This window comes from Protopterus annectens, chromosome 15.part0 (assembly GCF_019279795.1).
Source record: "Protopterus annectens isolate FY-2018-M chromosome 15.part0, PAN1.0, whole genome shotgun sequence".
Classification (NCBI taxonomy): Eukaryota; Metazoa; Chordata; order Ceratodontiformes; family Protopteridae; genus Protopterus; species Protopterus annectens.
This window is the reverse complement of record NC_056749.1, coordinates 837,103,713-837,125,156: the sequence shown is the minus strand read 5'-3', so window position 1 is coordinate 837,125,156 and position 21,444 is coordinate 837,103,713.

The window sequence follows — 21,444 nt, the reverse complement described above, 5'->3', positions numbered from 1 at the left end:
CCTATTCAAAAAGAACATTAATGATTAGATGGGAGATAGGAAATTTACCCCGGGGATCATGTCAGTCACCCTGCTAGACAGGGGTCCAGGGAAGTAAATACTGTAGGAAGAAATACCCAGGGAATTGTTATGGCTGGGCTTGCATAGGCCATAGTGCCGATAGTCTAGTACCAACCTATGAACCTATGTCTATATATATATATATATATATATATATATATATATATATATATATATATATATATATATATATATATATATCTATATATATATATATATATATATATATATATATATATGTATATATACATCTACATATATAAATACATTTTCTCTACTGTTGAATGACTGTGCTGCATTATATGTTTGAGAAAACATCACATTTATGTACAGCTTAAATGGCTTAGTGGTAAAAACCTGTGACTATGGGGTACAGGGTCCTGGGTTCGAGACTTGCAAGGGCTGAATATTTTGTTGCTGGGCAAAACAAGGGCTGTTGGATACAGATTGATTAAGGCACTTTTAAGCAGTTGTAAGCGGGTCTGCTCTGATTTGCGTGGCGGTAAGCAATGCTAACTTCCGGTTAAATATGCTTACTTTTAGTCATAAAAGTCTTTAATATGTGTTGCCATTGCTTGCCACCATGCAAACAGGCTTAAACCCTCTTACTAATGCTTAAAAGTTCTTACTCCCGCTTACCCCTGTGCTAATTTCTTTAAAAGAATTGAAAAAAGGGGTGATAGGAAAGTGGTGAAAAAGGGGGCACATAAAGGAAAAGACAATAGGGAAAGTAGCTAGGGATGTGCAGGATGGGTGAAGGGAAGGTCCATAGCTGTCCTTTTCTTCTACAGCAACAGCTGTACAGCTATACTGAATTTTGAGGTAGATTTGGACACTGAAACCCCTGAGACAGGAGTGAGGATAACAATAATATGTTGTGAAGCCAGTCAGACCAGATTACATCTGTCCAGTGGACACATGTGCGAAATGGACAACTATGTATGGGACAACATTTTTCTTTTGGAAACAGATTGCCCCTTTTTTAAGGTGAGAATGGGATGTTGGGGAAGGATAATAGGTATATTTGGGGAGGTAGGTTTTGTAGGAAGACAGACAAGACAGACAATACAGCATACAGGGATAGTGTATGACACATGTTGGGGTAAACACCTTGGATGGGGTGGGGTGATTGGAAATCAAAAGCCCATGAGCCCCCAAATGGAAACAGTGGGACTGAGGTCCCCACCCATGGACAGTCACCACTGCACCTTCACGAGCCTGAAGGTGGCTGTGCTGGGGGCTGGGTAGGAGGGGCATGCTGACCCTCTAAATGCACCACACAGCCATCAAGCTGGCATAGCAGATCTCCAAACTCCCTTTGGAGCCTGCTAGTCACCATTTCCCGGACCTGACGATGGGTGACAGTTTCCTGTCTATGCCCACTCCCGGGGGGGGGGGGTGAGTCCCATCCCCTGAAGCTGTTCCATCCAAAGGTGGTGCAGAACCAGTGGATGAGGAGGTCCTGGCGTGGGTCCCAGATGTGCTGGAGCACAGTGCCATGGCCAGATGAGCTGGCAGAGGTGGGTCCGCTGGGACCGGCCTTCCCAAACGTGCTATGGTGTTGCAGTTTTAAAACATATTTGGGTTAGTAATAGTTAACACAATCCAGGATTAATTATAACAGCATGCACAGGTATTCCCATTAACCCAAAACACCAGATCTGGAACAGGTGCATAGCAAACAGAACACATGCATATATGGAACCACAGTGGCCATTACAATGTCATTCAGGTTACAATGATAGCAACAGGCCACCAATGATAGTATTTCAACATGGAACATTAATGGAAACACTTTTCAATATTTATTGAACAGTAGGACATATGTTCCACAGTAGGTTTGGTGTAAGCATACCCACTGTTCTGTGTATTTAGAATATTGCTGCAGATATGGTGGGGGTGGGGATGTCAATTAACAACTTATATATCCTTGTAGTTCTCACAACTTTAATGATTATTGCTTTAATCATTAAGGTACAGGTATTATTACAATACCCTATGGCCTTGGTTTGGGCAGCGGTATGTTTGTAAACAGTGTATTCTTCAACTGTCTTATAGCTAAATTCTACATCTCTTACCTGGTATACCTGTGGAGGGAATGTTTGTTAACACTACCTTACTGTTTCTACACATATTCCCAGATTCCAAGTTAATATTATGCACATACCTCTCAATCTCTTAATGCACATGCACTCTGGTCAAAGCTTGACAACATGGGGGTACAACTAGGGACATATTTTGAATACTGCTGTCATAAACCTGGAGGGATGATAGAGTGACAGGATTTGTTTTCATATACATTTTCTGACGGTTTTGAGGTCTGAAAATCAAATGTATGTAATTATTTGCTGATTTCAAATCTGAGATCATCCCACTGATTTGCCACAGGGACAGAGGAACAGGCAGAAAATATGAACCAGTTATCTGGACATTCTGAAAGAATGTGTACAGTTGAGAGTTATGATTATGCATACAGCTTAGTACCACTCCCAGGATTCAAACCAGGGCTGTCTCTGATATAAATACAACAATTTAAGTGTCAGCAGAGTGTGCTGTTTGAATATTGCTTTCTATCTCTTCAGTGTTTTCTGTCTAAGTCTCTCATGGGTGTACAATCTGACCTGGTAATTACAATAGTCTTATACAGACATTCCTAGACATATTTTTATGTAGCACAGTGTGAGAAACAGTTGTTGACACAACAGTACTATTCTTATATCAGATGTTACTGAATGCTACATGTCAGCCATACAATACTAAAGTAAACACTACCAGTCCAGGATTTCAATCTTTATTGGCAGGCACAGTTTTCTTATCTGACAGACCTGTGGAGGGAATGTTTGTTAACACTACCTGACTGTTTCCACACATATTCCCAGATTCCGAGTTAATATTATGCACATACCTCTTAATCTCTTAATGCACACACTCTGGTCAAAGCTTGACAACATGGGGGTACAAATAGGGACATATTTAGAATATTGCTCTCACAAACTTGAAGAGTTGCTAGAGTGACAGGTTTGTTTTCATATACATTTTCTGAAGGTTTTGAGGTCTGAAAATCAGATGTATGTCATTATTTGCAGACTAAAATTCTGAGATCATCCTATTGATTTACCAGGGGGGCAGGGTGACAGGTAAAAAATATGAGCCAATTATCTGCACATTCTGAAAAAATGTGTACAGTTGAGAGGTATGATTATGCATACAGCTTACTACTACTCATCCCAGGATTTGAACCATGGCTGTGTCTGATAAAGATACAACAATTTAAGTTTCAGCAGAGTGTGCTGTTTGGGTATTGCTGTCTATCTCTTTAGAGTTTTCTGTCTATGTTTCTCTTGGTTGTTCAATCTTACCTTGAAATTATAACAGTCTTATACAGACATTCCTAGACATTTTTATTATGTAGCACAGTGTGGATAACAGTGGTTAATACAACGTTACTATTCAGAGAATGCAGCACTAAAAATGCCATACAATACCAGAGTAAACACAACCAGTCCAGATTTTAGAGATTTATTGCCAGGCAGTTACAATTTTATTTAAATATGACCTATATGGGACTATTACTGTCATATTGTCTGGTTTATTCAGTACAACCCTTACACAAAACAGTTTTTATACTGGCAGGTGACTTTCTACTACTTTTATATTTATTTGGTATGACTACTACAAGCAGGATTGTTACTCGCCAACCGCACGATGCAGCCTTTGCAGCCTACTCGCATGGGCTTCCTGATTCACAGGCCACTTAGCTGAAGCTGTAAGGGAAACAGAGAAATATTTAGCCATACCTATCCATCATATACATAGGCTGGACATTATTAAACAGTTACTGGTATGAGTACTTACACACTGCTGGGACATCACCCCTCTGCCTTGATTCTTGGACCCACTGGTCCAAGAGCTCCCTCTTCCTCTGTTTCAAGTCGGCATAGTGGTGCCTGACCTGCTTACCAGTCCGAGGGATACCAGTGGCATGGGTGAGGTCATGGGCGAGATGGTCCAGGCTTCCACTTTATATTGAGAGCCTTGGTACTGGCCCTGCAGTAGTCTGTCGTCATGTTTTTTTACCAGGAGGCCTACCATGACCTTGGACTCCTGTATGCCCCGGCTTTGCGCATGGAAGCGCATTCCCTCTCTGACTCCAGCCATTCTGCCTATAGTGGGAAGCTGCAACCAGTTATGAGCTGTATTCCCACCTGTGGGGTTTAAATACGTCCAATTTCCCACCCTTTGCCATGATTGGACGGTTTTGAATATGCTGAGCTTAGCTAAGCTATGGACAAACCTTCTTAGCTAAGGTTGGCATTGCTTAAAGGGGCAGGTTCAGCACTGCTTACCAATGGGCAAATCCATTTAGCTGGGCTACTCATTGCTAAGCAGTCATATTTACACAATGCTTACACCTGGTAAGCAGAGCTGTGCAATGCTTAGCATTGCTTATTTTTCATTTTATAGACTATCTGCTGTATGGCATTGATTCATCTTTCATTACATATTATAAAATTGTTTACTGTCCCTGACATTCCCCAAAGTGCTTTCATTACATTTATTCATGAGTGACTATACTGTATGGGGCACTTGTGTTTATATGGGGATTTCACAACTTTATTAAACTGACACCTCACATCTGGACCTACTGCAGAAATCCAGTTAACAAATATATGTTACTTAGTAGGTAATACTACAAAACATTGTTTATGTACTGCTTTCACATGTAAAATGTGAATTGGTTACAGTGGGGATCGAGCTGGAAATGGCTGCTTGCAAAGTATATGCTCTAACCACTACACTATTGCAATTCTGCTTTTGTTGGATGGCTCTTGCTATTTAACTTCTTGTGCTGTTTAAGCTGGACTAAGCGTAGCGAAGCAATGGGCACACCCACACAGCTACGCTTAAACTTTATCGCATTTATAAAAAAAAAAAGTTTTGTTGTGTTATTTTGTCTATACCCTTCAGAATAATCCTGCTAATGCTAAACCTGTAATTTTATCAGCTTTCTACTTCGTGGAACATTTGTCCCTTTTGGCTTTGTCCACATTACTTGCTCTGACTGGTTGGGAGGTCTGCACTATGTGCTTATGTTGTCTGTGTTATCCTAATAACTTTTGGCTTGTAGCATACCTCTCAACATCTTAGTGCAAAATATCTGGACAAAAGCCTACAATGATGTGGGGACAAATAGGGGCAGATTTTAAATATTGCTCTTATAAACTTAAAAAGTTGATAGAATAATTAGGTTGTATATTAGCATGATTCTTCTGACAGATGTGTGGAGTCTTATACTCAAATGTTTTGTCATTATTTAATGACTTCAATCCTCAGCTATTTGCCAGACAGGTACACATTTTAGGGGGAACACCATGAATATGAGGCAAACTTCTGGGCATTCTGTGAAAAATCTGTACAGTTGAGAGGTATGCTTGGTAGGGATGACTGTCCCTTTTGCCTTTGACTACCTTTGTTTTCCTGAAGGGTTGGGGGTGTTACAAGCATTCTTGCTCATTTTTAATTGCTAAAAGGCAATTCTGGAGTGCAGGGGCATGTGTATTGTGTGAGCTCTGCTCTCAGACACACCCTCTACACTCGTACACAGTTCCGTGTCCGTTTAACAGCACAGGCAGTGCGCCTTCATTAATATGCAAGGCATGCTGTCGTGCTGTACGGGAATGGTCTCTGCCATGCAGGAATGACTTATTCCTGCATAGCTGCTTGTTGAATCCCAGGGAGAAAGGAATAAGAAAAAACACCTTACTAATGGCACATACACGTAAAATAAGTGTCTGCTATCACAGGTTAAGGCACTTTCTGGACAAATCTATGACTATGTACTTCATTACTGCAACAAGTTAAACCACCTACTGTGTTGTATTACTTAAGGAAACAAGATAAGCATTGCAAAGTATGTACTATCTGTTCATTACCTCCTGTAATTTTAACTAGTTTTTACCCCAGAGCATGGTATATTATATCTAAGCTTACTCCAGCCAGGACTACCAGCAGCCTTACTCTACTACTTTGCTCCTTATATTGTAATCCTTAACTAAGGCCCTAGTTTCTCCCACTTTGCCCATTTTTCTTTTCTCTCTGTCCCACTTGTTTTTCTCATCGAGGTATCTGCTGCTATCATAGTGTTCTCCCACTAGATGGCAGCACTCACCCACTAATCAGCCAGCTGTATTCTCAACTAGCTGCAAAGTGCTTCTACCAACTACTTACCTGTTTCTCCCACACCCTACATATCCCAATATCACTGTATTGCCATCCTTTCCTTCTCCCCCTCCAGCAACTTACTGTCCCTTACCTTCAGACTACCTACCTGGAATCTCCATTCCACTTTCACTGATTGTCTTCCCAGTCTCTCTTGTCTTTGGTCTGCCCCGCTCCGTTCACCCTGCGTGCTCACTCCGCTCCCCTACCCTACCACCAATTCCCACCCACCCCCAGTACACCTAGACTTATACTTCCAAACCACACCCCTTTCCCTCTCAAAACCTATGATATCCTCCACCTACTTTAATCACCTGACCAAAACCAATTACTTCTGTCTAACTGGATCTATCCTAACTCCTCCCCTTACTAACTACACCTCTAGCTCAAATCACTCAAGATGTAAACACCAGCTTCCCCATCACATATTCAACTACTACTTATCATCACTCTTTTACCTTTCTTAACTGCATCTTACCTACTAACCTTCTATGAACACTCTAATTACTTATAATTCTACTACCCTAACAAGCAAACAAGTATTATACCAACAACATTCCAAACACATATAAATATTACATCTCTACCTACCTACATACTATCAAAGTATCACAGATTAACCCATATTAAATATGTCGACCTACAACCTAGAAAACCTTTCAACCAACTTAATGTACTCCATTGCCCTTGTCCAAAACCTCAACTACTTACCGGTGGTGACATCCATCCCAACCCTGGCCCAAAACACTCTGATAATACTGAACTCCAAAGCCCTATTCACTCAAATCTTATCCCACCTAGACTTTCTAATTCACTTTCTATAGCTCACCTTAATATACGTAGCTTAAATAACTGCCTACCTCCATGCTCTCCTGGATGTCCACTCTTTTGACATACTATGTTTGTCAGAAACATGGTTAAAACCTTTAACTACTGATAATGAAATCTTACCACCTGGTTACAATATCCTAAGAGCAGACCGCAAAATCAAAAAAGGAGGGGGAGTTGCTATACTCTTTAAAAAAGGGTTACAAATTTCCACACTAGACTTCCATCTAACTCTTCATAATAATGTAGAAATTCTTGCCACCAAACTTCAACTCAACACTAGTAAATCAATAATCATCATCTGCATCTACCTACCTCCTGGTAATAATACTTGTATCCTTGAAGACACCCTTGCTGGATTATTTTCATCTTTCCCTCAAGAGACTATAATTCTAGGTGACTTTAATATTGATTGGAAAACCTGCACACATAATCAGCCAACTTCACATATTAACCTACACGGATTTTCACAAATGATTAACTTCCCAACCAGAATTAACAAACCCAATAATAAAGAGAGTATATTAGACTGGATACTCATAAACAATTACCAACAAATGTATAAGGCTGGAACCCTTTCTGCAAATGTAAGTGACCACTCACTAATTTTTATCATTAGGCATAAGACAACTACTCCTAACCCTACCACACTTAGAACAATTATAACCAATAAAAACTTTAATCCTGACTATTTCCAAAGTGAACTTAGAGCATGTGATTGGACACCCATAAAACACCTCCCTCTTGATGATGCAGTGGATTACTTTAATTCAACATTCTTAACAATTCTAGACTATAATGCACCTAAGCGTACTATCAGAACTAAGTCTAAGACAGCCCCATGACTCACTAAGGAAACCAGACAGAAAATCCTACTTAGAAACAAATTCTGGGCTCTATGGAGATCTACTAAGCAACCCGCAGACCAACTTAAATTTAAACAAATGAGAAATGATACAAAAAAAGCCATTCTCTTGGACAAAAATAATTTTTACTGTCACCTCCAGCAAACAAACCAAAGGAATCCACAAACATTCTGTGCCAGTATTAACAAACTTCTTTACCCTGGTCACTCCACTACACCACCCCCTACAGGAGCCAACCCCAAAAATCCCAAACAAACAGCAAACGCCTTTAATACCTTCTTCACAGAGGCCATCCAATCTCTGGCCAATCAAATAACAACTCAGGATTCTAGTCACCCAAATTCTGTAACAAATGTACTCCCTATATTTCACTGGCAACTAGTCCCAACTCACCTTATCTGTAATCTTCTACAAAAACTCAAACCATCAACCCCATCAGCTGATAAATTACCAGCTGAATATTTCCAAAAAGCTGCCAAAGCTATAGCCTATCCAATATCAATCCTGATAAATAGAACCTTAAAAGAAGGAAATATTCCTGCCATCTGTAAAATCTCACACATCATCCCCCTACACAAAGGAGGCAATTCTAACAAATACTCCAACTACCGCCCCATAGCATTACTTTCTCCTTTAGCTAAAATAATGGAAAGATGTATCCATAAGCAACTACTAGATCACTTACTGCAAAACAATCTACTTGCAAATTGTCAACATAGCTTTAGACCATTTCATAGTACTACCACTGCTCTTCTATCCTTCTCTGATAGTATCAGTCATAACAAAAATAACAATATCCTCTCCTCAGCACTCTTTATTGACCTTTCCAAAGCTTTTGATATGGTCAACCACCATTTACTTATAAATGTACTAAGATCTCTTTCCCTAGATTCACTGGTTATTCAATGGTTCCAATCGTACCTTAACAACAGACAACAAGCTGTGCTTTGGGACAATAACCTATCTTCACATCTCCCCATTAAACTAGGAGTCCCTCAGGGCTCAATTCTTGGTCCCCTCCTATTCTCAATCTATATAAATGACCACCTAGCAATTACTCAAGCTACCTGTATTCAATATGCAGATGATTCCACAATCATCTGCTCAGCTAAATCTTCATCTGAACTACAGTCCTTAACCCAGAAAATGTTTACTATAGTAGAAAACTGGTTTTTACAATGATGCCTCCTCTTGAACCCCAAAAAGACAGAACTATTGCTCTTCACACCCACCCGCAAGTCCAGCCCAATTAACTTCTCAGTCCTATCCAATGACGGTACCATTATATCTCCAGACCTAACCACTAAACTTCTAGGTATAACAATAGATAACAACCTTAACTATGAAACTCACATTAACAATACTATAAAAACTGTAAACAGGAAACTGGGCTCCCTGTATAGGATAAAGCCATTCCTTACTCCGCAAGCCAGAACTTCTATTGCCCATACCAATTTAATCTCCACACTCCTCTATACTTCATCCATATACACAAATCTGACTAAAAACAACCTCAACAAGCTGTCAAACTCTCATAATAACATAGCTAGATTTGCCACATTTTCCTCTTTCAGGACCCACCACTGTCATAATCCAAAACAACTAGGCTGGCTTGAGCTACAAAACAAACTCCATTATAACCAACTTACCATTGCTCATAAACCCCTCCTCCAACCAACTAAAACTCCAATATTATCAAACCTTTTTACCCCATATAAAAACCTTAATACCTTACGCTCATCCAAGAAATTACTAGTATCCACAAGTATATCCAACAATATCTCTGGTGACTCTCTGTTCTCTAATGCTGTTGGAAAATACTGGAACCAACTTCCAAATGAACTGACATCAGTGTCCTCTTTATCACTATTTAAACAAAAACTGAAACTTTACCTTAAACACACTGGTTATGCCCTGTACAAACCCAGATGAATCTAAATGGCATGGCTATCATCATCACTGCTGGACCAGTATTTCTCAACCATTACTTTTACTTTCATGGACTAATCCTTACTCTATCCACAAAAAAAAAAAAAAAAAAAACGAATATTTCCTTGAGAATAGAGTTTCTAGCAATTTTATCTAATGTTCTGTAATAATTTTTGTATTCAACAATTGAAATGGTATGTAATAATCTGCATATATGCAAATAATTTCTGTACATGCATTTATATGTTAACCATTTTATGCTTATCTTTCTGTTAATCTTTTCAAGTGGAGCTCATCTCCCAGGGCCTCTGCTGAAAATGGACATGCATCCAGTAAGACTAGCCCGGTCAACAAATGTAAAATAAATAAATAAATAAAGTTAAGATACACAAGGATATGCCATAAATATTTATTACAGAATGCATTCTAGGTTCAGGGCTTACTTTGCAAATGCAACAGTTGAGACAATTTTATTTCAGGCCTAGAATTTTCTTGTGTCTACTCCCATGGGATGGAAGTATTCAGGAAAAAAGAGAATGTAGGCTAGTTGGATGGTTTAGAGCTTGTTGAATAGCTTCACTGTGCTGAAATCACTTGCTTATGCTGCAGTTAGCAGCTATGAGAAACATCTGCTACTTTACTGAATATATGAACTCTGTTAGTGCCCATTGGTGCAAGGTGTGCATCTACACGCATCTCTGCACACCAGTGGTGAAATAAAGTGAACACAAGGGAACTTATTACTTTTGTCTGTGCCTGTTATATCATGCAAACATGCATTTCAAAAAGTAAAGGGAAGGTTGCAGACCCTGTAGTAGAATCCAGGACCTTTTTACTCTAGCCCTACACATACACATGCTGCCACAGGAATACTTACAGGACATATATCAAGAAACCTGCTATTCATTTCTCCATTTCCCATGGTTCTGTCAAGTGCCACACCATTCAAACAGGGATGAAAATTAAAAAAATACATTTTAATGTAATGCAGATAAATAAGATACATTTTAACAAACAATAAAGATGTTGACACGGAACTTGTGAATTGTGCACTGCTTACATGCATGTTTACACTTCATAGACCTACATGTACACCTCTATAAGTGTAACCTGACACCTCTCCCAATGTCATCATTCACTGTTGCCACATATTCAGCACGAACACTGTGGAAGTGCCTACACAAAGTGAACATCCCTACATGGTTACAAGTTTTTGGGATTCAGCAATTCAAATGAGTTTTGACCTCATTTGCATATTCACTGTGTTGAAACCCTGAATCTACATGGTTGGTAACAGCATAGGTAGGGAAACTGAATGGAAGCCCAATGTTATACAGTTAAGGAAGAGTATTACTCAAGTATATATATATATATATATATATATATATATATATATATATATATATATATATATATATATACATACATACATATATATATATATATATATATATATACATATATATATATATATATATATATATATATATATGTATATATATATATATATATATATATATATATATATATATATATATATATATATATATATATATATATATATATATATATATATATATATATATGTGTGTGTCTGTGTGTGTGTGCACAGAGGAAATCAGGTTTGGGATTCTATATTTCATAGGGTTTACACTTTTGTCTGCCTACATTACTTACAATTATATTGTTCATTTGGGGATAGGGGTGCTAAGTGGCATTTATGTCATGGCACCTAATAAGGAATTGCTACTTTTAACATAATTTGCTAGCATCCAACAGTATGTCATAATGTGCGTGGGGTTACATGTTAGGGTCTGTTCTGTACAAATGTATGGACAATTACTTACCCTAGTTTCCATGTAGAATCCTGTATTTGAGAAACTTTTGCATACATGACCAACACAAGCATAGAGTCTACACAGTTACTTTACAGCTTGTTGAATTGCTTCACCATATTCATTTCCTTCATTAGCATACAATTTAGCCACTGATGCTACAGTTTGCATGCCATGAAAGTTTCCGTGTTTGCGTGTGAGTGCACACCACTATGCAGAGTTTACTGAATCTAAAACTTTTCTTGGCCATGTGTGCATCACGTTGAGATGCACACATGCTCAAAATTATTGTGTAGGCTTTATTGAATTCCCCCATTGTTTTTTTTCTCATGGTAAAACAAAAGGAAGTATGGCTAAGTAAATATGCCAATGACTGTAAAAGTGCTTTTTGATGCAGAATGAAGAAGATGAACACATTTTCAGTAATTATTTGTGTAAACTTACTGAATGGGCAAAAGGGATGAGTTTAAAATTTAGTTATGATAAATATAATACTATTTATTTCAGTAATAAATTACAGTGGTGACATTTTAGCTTATTCAAGCATGAATTATCAGTTGTAGATTTATATAAGGATTTAGGTATTATTATTTCTTCTATGTCATTTGATAGACGTTACTTATGTCTACAGTAAGGGTCTAAAAAAGATTGAGTAATTTTGAGATCACTGTCTAGTAGAGATGCTGACAGTCTTAAAATTGTTTATAAGGCTTATATAAGACTAATATCTCCCCTCTCCTCATACATAATTTTAAAATTACTTCATTATATCTCTTGACCTCTTTACAAACCTATACAAAACTAAAACTTCCCTTCCTGCATAATTATATAACTTATTTCGTTATGTATCTTGAACTCCTTACAAATCTGTCTTTACTGAAATGTAAGAATACTAAACTTCTTTACAACAATGTCTGCCCTTCTACAGTATCAATCCATTTACTTCCGAAAAGATTTTAGAACTACAAGAACTGTATAGACTTATAATTGTTGATGTATATACTTTCCTTGTATATAACTGTTTTGTAATTATATTTGTTTTTTTTTTTTTTAAGAAATGTAACTGTAGTTTTTCTGACAGTTGTCCAATTGTCTGAAATTCATTTGTTACTGTGATGGAGCCTTTCTCCCAGGGCCTCCAATGGAAATGGACTCTGCCCAGTCAGACTTACCTAATCGACACTAAATAAATAAATAAAATAGAATTTCTGAACAAAGTTCATTAAAGTCTACATGTTTTACACTGTCTATTTGATAATGTGCTAATATGTTTCTACCACTTTTATTACAATATTTATAAATGTGTTTGAGTAGTATCTCACATTCCAAGTGGAAGTGGGAACAGTTATGAGCACTTAAAGCAATAACCCACTTGTGAATGTAGGTATATCAGGATTTACTCATGGTTGGCATGGTTTGATCACTCAGGTGATGCATGAGTGATTAAACAAAGCTTGCCATGGGTAAATCCTGATATACCCACACCTATGAGTGGGTTATTGTTATTATTATTGGTATTATACAGTTAACACAATGACATTATTTAAGAAATACATTGTTAACCTTTTTTAAAATAATATTTTTGTATACAGCATTGCAGTGCTCTGCCTTCTTCCTTGTTTACTGCACATACGTATGGGACTTATGTCTGCACACTTGCACTGTACAACAGTACAATTCAGGAAAAGCAATGGAGAAAAGAGCATCTCCATTGCTACTTTTTTTTTAAGATTTTACAAGGAACAGCACAGAAATAGAAGGAAAATAACGTTCATTTCTGTTTCTTTATTTTTAAGAACATACCTGATTTTCCTTCTGTTTTACCCTGTCTCTCAGCATATTTCAATAAATAAATTGGCCACTCAGTAACACTTCAGTGGTCGGACTTTATTCTATTGATATATGTTCGATTTGTAACAGGCATGCTGATTGGGCTGTCCAATCAGTGTACTTGTTTTTAAAAGAAATGAGCCATCATTGTGAATTTGGTATTTACATATTATTCTAATTAGAGGCCCAGATTTTTAGCTGGATGTACCTGCTCTTCTAGGGCTTTTGTTCCTGTTTTCAATGTTTGCAGTTTGAGAGGTATGCTTCAATGATTTTTTTGTATAATTTGCTCTAGCATTGTTTTTTGTCAATCTCATTGTTAAGTCCTTGTGTTTAGACTACTTACCTAAACTCAAATCAATTAAAATACTATAGCAAAGAGACATTGGGCTGGATTCCATAATGTTTATGTAATCCAGCATTCTGAGCCAAGTTCCATGTGAAAATTCTGGATAATCAAGTAATATGCAAATATATCTCCGTATATGGAGAATACCTCAATGCAAAGTAGACATAACCAGCTGCATCAGCACAATCTTAAGCAGTGATGTCAAATCTTTATGCCATGAAAAGTTGTTCATAAACTGAGGTATATATGTGCATTACCAAAGGAAATCTATGAAAATTATATAAGCTCAATGGAACTTGTAGTAATAAGTGAAAATTACTATAGGAATAGAAATGTGCATCAGTCGGTATTGAAAGTGAGAAATATCCAACAACGATTACAGATAACATTGTAATTCACAAACAGACATATATAAATGCACTCATAAGAATATGTGGAATCAGACGTAATCTGCAAAATTTTGAATTAAAAAAATTAAGTAAAGTGAAGGGTAATGTCATACACCTTTGCCATAAAACACATGTGGGGAACACAAGTAACTCATACAAACTAAGGAAATAGGGTGATAGAAAAGAAAAGAAGGGTGAGGGAAAAGAAGAGGGGCACACAAGTAGTATGATGGAATAGGAAGGTCTGAGGGACATGTAGAAGGGCTGGGACAATTTTTATTTATTTATGTATGTATTTATTTATTTATTTATTTATGTATGTATGTATGTATTTATGTATGTATGTATTTATGTATGTATGTATTTATTTATTTATTTGGTGGGACTAGGCCTCATTTTTTGAGAATAGAAGGAATGGAAAAGAATGAAACATAAGACGGCTGAAACTTAAATGTCATTATTTAGTGAATTCAGTTCTCAATGTTCTTGTTCCCTGTACACAAAGTACAGGGTTTGAGCCTGAACAACACCTAACCGGAGCATTTTACACAAACACACACACACACACACACACACACACACACACACACACACACACACACACACACACACACACACACACATACACACACACACACACACACACACACACACACACACACACACACACACACACACACACACACACACACACCTTAAAGCTGCATATATCTCCTTACTTGTTTGCAGTTGAACTTGCTCCACACTTGGCTCCTGGCTTAAGCACACAGAAGTAGCATTTAAATGACACATCAATGACCGGAAAAGTGCTACTTATGGTGGATCACCCCTCACGCCCCCTCCTAGCTATGCCACTGAGTAGCACCTTTGCCCATATGGAGCAATGTATACAGCATGATCATGCAAATAATATTGGTCATCAGAAGTGTAATTTGGTAATGTGTGTCATACTGCAGCAGCAGCATAATGCCACATATAACATGATATGTGACATGTACATTATGACATATATCAGGAAAACATGACAGCAATATGCGATGCCTGCACAATTGTGCCTATACCGTAAATAGTTGAATATGACAAATGTTGTGAAGGCAGCATTACATAAGCTGATCACACAGACAATGAAAGGTCTCCCTAGAGATCTCCTGGAATGAGTTGCACATGGCCTGCACCATATCCCAAAAAAGTTCCCCATCAGGTCCCTCATCTGCATCTGGAAAACAGCTGTTACTACATCCTGGATCTGGTCCTTTAAATCATCTCCCTGGTATGGTGATGGCCATCTTTGATGATGAGTAGCAGGAACAATTACATGTGTAAGTCACAGTCTGTCATCATCATATTTTGCATCATGGTCATCATCCTTGGATTCAGTGTGTCCTAACTGTGGTCTGTCATGTCATCATCTTCAGTGAATGATTGATGAGTTGCCATGGGCTCTACACTCTGCCAAAGTTCAACACAGGAGAAAAAGCATTATACATATATAATAGGTATTCTCCCCAAATCAGTGACTAAATAACATGTCATACAAACATGCACAATCTACATGTGTTAACTATTATGTATGTGATATTATAGCACTGCATGACCTTCTACAACTGTAACAACTTATGTGATGAAAGGCATAAATTCAATCCATACTACTGCACAAAATGGCATGTAACATACATCACAGTCATGTGTTAAACAAATCTGTAATAAAATATAATCAGATGTTCACTTACATAACAGAGAGTATATGATATACAATTAACATTATCAAAACATATGACACAGGGGATCTACTTCAGTAGATTGAAATAGCATAATACTGAAATTTAATATGCTGAGACAAAAAGATCAGAAATGAACTTTAATGAATGTTAACAATGCCATAAATGTTAAAAATCAAAAACCGAATACGCATGACCAGAAGCACCATGGAGATTTACCTGAACTGAAACAAATAATCTACAAATTAAAACACATCAATAAAAAATATATACCTTTTTAAATTTTTTTAGAGGGACAAGCCACTCTGAATCCCCCACACTCTCTGCAAATTATATATACCAACTCTAAGATGGAGAAAAGGGTAAATTTCCAGCTTCTCACTGTACGGCGATCTCTATTTGCAACCAATAAACGTACATGTTTTCTCTCACATATTATGTTTAACTTAAGGAGATGTTTTTCTAAGTCCAGCAGGATCTGCATTCAAAACCTCCATGGTACTTCTAGACATGCGTATTAGGTTTTCGATTTGTAACATTTTCAGCATTGTTACCATTCATTAAAGTTACTTTGCTAGCTTTTCGTCTCAGCAGTCTAAATTTCAGTATTATGCTATGTTGATCTACTGAAGTAGATCTGAGACAAGACATGTGAAATGTTTTCTCAAGATATATCATAATTTAGCACATTTCTTATTACAATGTAATTGTTAGAAGATATGACCAATAGGGTTAATTTATATTTCGTATAACAAAAGACACAACATTGTAATAATAACAAGTGTGCTGTTATTATCATGCAGCCTTCTCAATGTCATAATATCCATATATGGATAATATGAATAGAAGGCAACGTATGGATCAGTGTGCCCATCACAGAGTGTCAATATGTTACTCCATTGCATCATATGGCATGCAGTACCCAGTTTATCAGACAAGATGCTGTCATTACTTGTTAGCTTGCTAACATATTAGCCTTTAGTAAACATGCAAAACACACAAGTGCACAGCGCACTGACAGATATATCATTACATTGCCTAAAAATTATGCCCTACCACTGTGGCGTGCCACATTGACATAGTGCTCCATTCCAGAAAAAGTGCTACAATGCAAGTTAACAGTAACACTAATGGCATACCTCATTTGCATACAGACCTTTAACCAATACCAGTCATAGTCTCAGAAAAAAAGCCTTCTTAGATGTAAGGACCAGTATTCATTACTCAGTGTTTGCCTCACACATTAATGCTGAGGTGTCAATATGGCATTCTGATTTCTACTATAAAATATTATTATGTGGAAGTAATTTGTCATGCCAACATTCCATGAGTAAAATATGTTTATTCCAAATATATTATAAGAAGAAATAGCAATGGTACACTTAAAGTGTATATGTAAATTAGATGAACAATGCAACATGATAAATGAGTGATATCACAACATCATATAATTAGGCTGGAGTTGAAAAACTTGGACAATCACAAGCAAAGCGACAGCATTTGAGATTAAAAATTCTTGTGGATGAGACACACACACATATCTGTCCCTCTACAAATGAATCACTCCCCCAGATTTAATAAACTCCATATAGGAATAGTGCAAACCCTACACGGAGTGTATCATGATCATATCTGCAGCTCCACCTTGGCAGCATGCCTTGCATATTAATGAAGGCATGCTACTGAGGGAGAACAGTTGACACAGTTACTGAATCAGTGTAGGGGATGTGTTACAATGCTCAGAGGTGTGTAACATACCCCAAAGTGCCAGACGACACTAAAATAGTAATTCAGTCAGCCAGTTCTGCAATGTATATGTAGGGGTGTGTGTTACAGTATCCGTAACACACCCCCTGCATTGTCAAAGTGCCGGACGCCACTAAAATTATAATAAATGCATTTCCACAGCCAATTCTGCAATGTACATGTAGGAGGTGTGTTACAGTGTCCACAGCACACCCCTTGCACTGTCAGAGTGCAGGATGGCAGTGAAATTAAAAGGGAAAATGTATTTTCCCCTTTACTTGTTATTTTTTTTTTGTATGTGTGTTTGTGTGGCGCAGTGCTTAGCAATAAACATGTGCGAGACATCTAAAAATAGAAACAGGATGCTTTTAATTTTTTATACAAAAGGCCAAGTTTAAGCATAGCTGAGTGGGTTTGTGTGATGTGACACATTGCTCAGCAATGCTTAAACGTAATGAAAAGCTATATAAAAATGTATAGCTGAAATCTTCACATCCAAGTTAGCTGAATGGTTAGAGTCACAGCTTCATGTGCAATAGGTGCACAGTTTGAATATCCAGACAGGCCATTCAGTTTCTACATTGGAAAGCATTTCTATATACATTTTTATTTTTTTTATTGACGTAGTTATTGATATTTATTAACCAGTTTAGTGCAGTTGGTCCAGAATCCCAGTGTCAGTGGAGATATGAGGTGAAAACCTCCAGTTAAGCAGAAATGTCCAATACAGTTCAGTCACACCTCAAGGTAACGTAATTAAAGTACATAGAGTTATGTCATGTAATGTAAAATGCATACACATAATAATAAAGTATCAATAATGAGTAATTAATGTCAATATATATATATTTTTTATTATTTAAAAATCATGTTTGCCCTTAGTTGAATTTTGCTAATCACTGCTAAGCCAAGCTAAGCAATGCTTAAACAGGACCTGTCTTAGCAATACTTAACGCTCAGCTCAGCTTAGCTGGTTTCAGTATAGCCAAGCAGTCCCACTTTAAACAGTCCTCAGCTCAGCTAAGTGGGTTTGAGCAATACTAAGTGGAGATAAGCATTTTTGAAAATGGCCAATGGTGGCAAAAGGTGGGAAAACAGCTTTATTTAAACTGAACAGGTGGGAATATAGCCAGAACCTGTTTGAGTTTTAACACTGCAGGAGCTATGGCTGGAGTCTGAGAGGGAGCACACTTTCAGGTGTAGCACTGGAGCATGTTGGAGTCCAGGGTCATGGTTGGGCTCCTCATTAAAGACCATGACAAATACAAGTCCTAGGCCTGGTACCGTCTGGCATGTAATCTCACCACTGCTACTGGAATCCCCTGCACTGGTGAGCAGGTGCATCGTCATTATGATGACCTGAAGCGAAGGAAGGAGGGGATCTTGGCCCAATGGAGGCAAGATGCTCAGAACTGGAATGTCCCAGAAGGTTGTAAGCAGAGGAGAGGGCTCACAACTTGGAGGCCCATGCAGGGTGCCTAGCAAAGATGCACTGACAGTGTGGTGAGTATAGATCTATCTTGCAATATATAGTACTATAAATAAGAAAGAGTACATTGGTAACTGCCAGTAGGTATAGTCTGTTCTGAGTGTACTGCAATGAATGTGCTCTTAGACCCAGAGTGATATAAGTGAGTAATGTCAGGTACTGAGCAATACAGATGAAGGCATCAAACATGCTACTATTGATGAAAGAAAGCTAATACTGTAGTAATAGTGTGTAGGAATGACATAAGTATATACTGTATTAATACTAAGGATCTTGTAATAAAGTACACTGTGACTGAAAATGTGAAGGTAATAAATGACATTCATTCATCATCTACAGGATATACAGTACAAAAGTCAGAATTGTGAATGAAATAAACCACTGTGTCATGTCACCCTCAATAAAGCTTTTTTTCTCCCAATTGTTGTGTGTATTTTGTCTGTTGTTGAAGAAATCCAATTTTACAGGTGCTACACAGCAAATATGGCTATGACACCATGAAGTGACTGAAGTTGGGCTAATAAACAACTGTTATGCTAAAGTGTTGATGTGGAGTTGTACAACAAGATAGAATGCAATGTGATATATGTTCTGCACTAAGATCTGAACCTTGAATAGTAATGTGTGAAGTATTACAGTGTGTTTCCTTCAGGATTGTCTTGTGTTAACCTTTGGATTTCAGCTATACGCATTCCTGAACGTATGTACATTGATACCGGCAATTATGAAACTGTAATAGCTGTAGACTGCAAATATACCATCTGCAAATGTATATGGGTCTGGTAGGCAACCCAGCACCCTGATATGGACACTAGAGGTTAAATGTGTACACCTACATTCCAACTATTAATAGACACTTCACCTACTATCTCTATCATGCATGAAGCTCATGCATGCATGTTCAATTGTTACTGCAGTCTTCTGTGACACTGTACCTATATTACCAGGTCAGACTATGACACCAGGTGAGCTTTAGGTATAAATCAGTCAACCAGTGCACAACAGTGGCCCAGTAGCTCAGTGTGATAAGCAATCCATATGTTGCTAATTGTTTGACACACAGATCAGGGTTTGAATCCAGAGACTGGTACTAAGAGGTATTTATAGCAATGGACAAGTAGTCTTGTCTATTTATAGAAACAGTCACAAAGTGTTAACAGATATTTTCTCTATATGACTTACTGGTAAAGAAATGTCTGCAGTAGCTGTATGAAGGGTATACTAATAGACTGTGTCCAGATGTACAAGTGTGTAAACAGCAGTGCTCAGCAAGTTGATAAGACTCCATTAAATAAAATGTCTTGAAGTACACTAGTATTTCAACTGAATTAGACAAATTAAATGTTCTACTGTTGGTACAGCTGTATGCCTGGTGCGTCTGTGAATGTGTGCTGATAGTGCAATCCCATGCCTATGAATGACAGCAGGATAGGTATATACTCCATGCACTGTTCACAATAGATATCTCTCAAGGGCCATGCTGTCATGGCTAGTGATTACTGTTCCCAATAACCTTGGACACAGATATAAATGCAGTTGAAGTATGTCAGTAGCACACTCATGCAACATCAGTGCAAGGTACACCTTGTTAGCCATATATGTTACCTTGACATGTACGAGTCCCCTGTAGTTATGTACCAATAGTGCTTACAGCTTGGCCTATGCAATGCCATGTTGACAGCTTAAGAGGTATGTATGTGCTACAGAAGCTTTAGGGCACATGTAGATGTAAAGTAAGGGCAGACCTGCAAAGTATTGAGCAGTACTGCTGTGAACAATAAAGCCTATACAGTTATTAATGGGATGCCCCCCCCCCAGCCCTTATCGGCATTACAAATTATCATTCTTATACTATGGTATGGTTTCATTTCCACATATGTTGTTCTCAAAACCTAATGCTGGGCCTTGTGTTGTATTATTAGTTATATATTTCAATGGTTGCATACTAACATACCTTGTTGAAATTCCATTGTTGTTGGCCTTTTGCCGTAACTGTTACTGGCATGCTGTTGCAATAATGACTGTTATTCCATTTATGCCTGTGTTATCCGTATGCTATGCAATTCTATTGCTCTGGGTTAATTGAAACACCATGCATGCTGTTGTAACTAATTTTGAAATGTTCTGTTCATGACTAACCAATACACTTTGACAAACCTCAACACCATAGCATGCTTTGGTAGGCT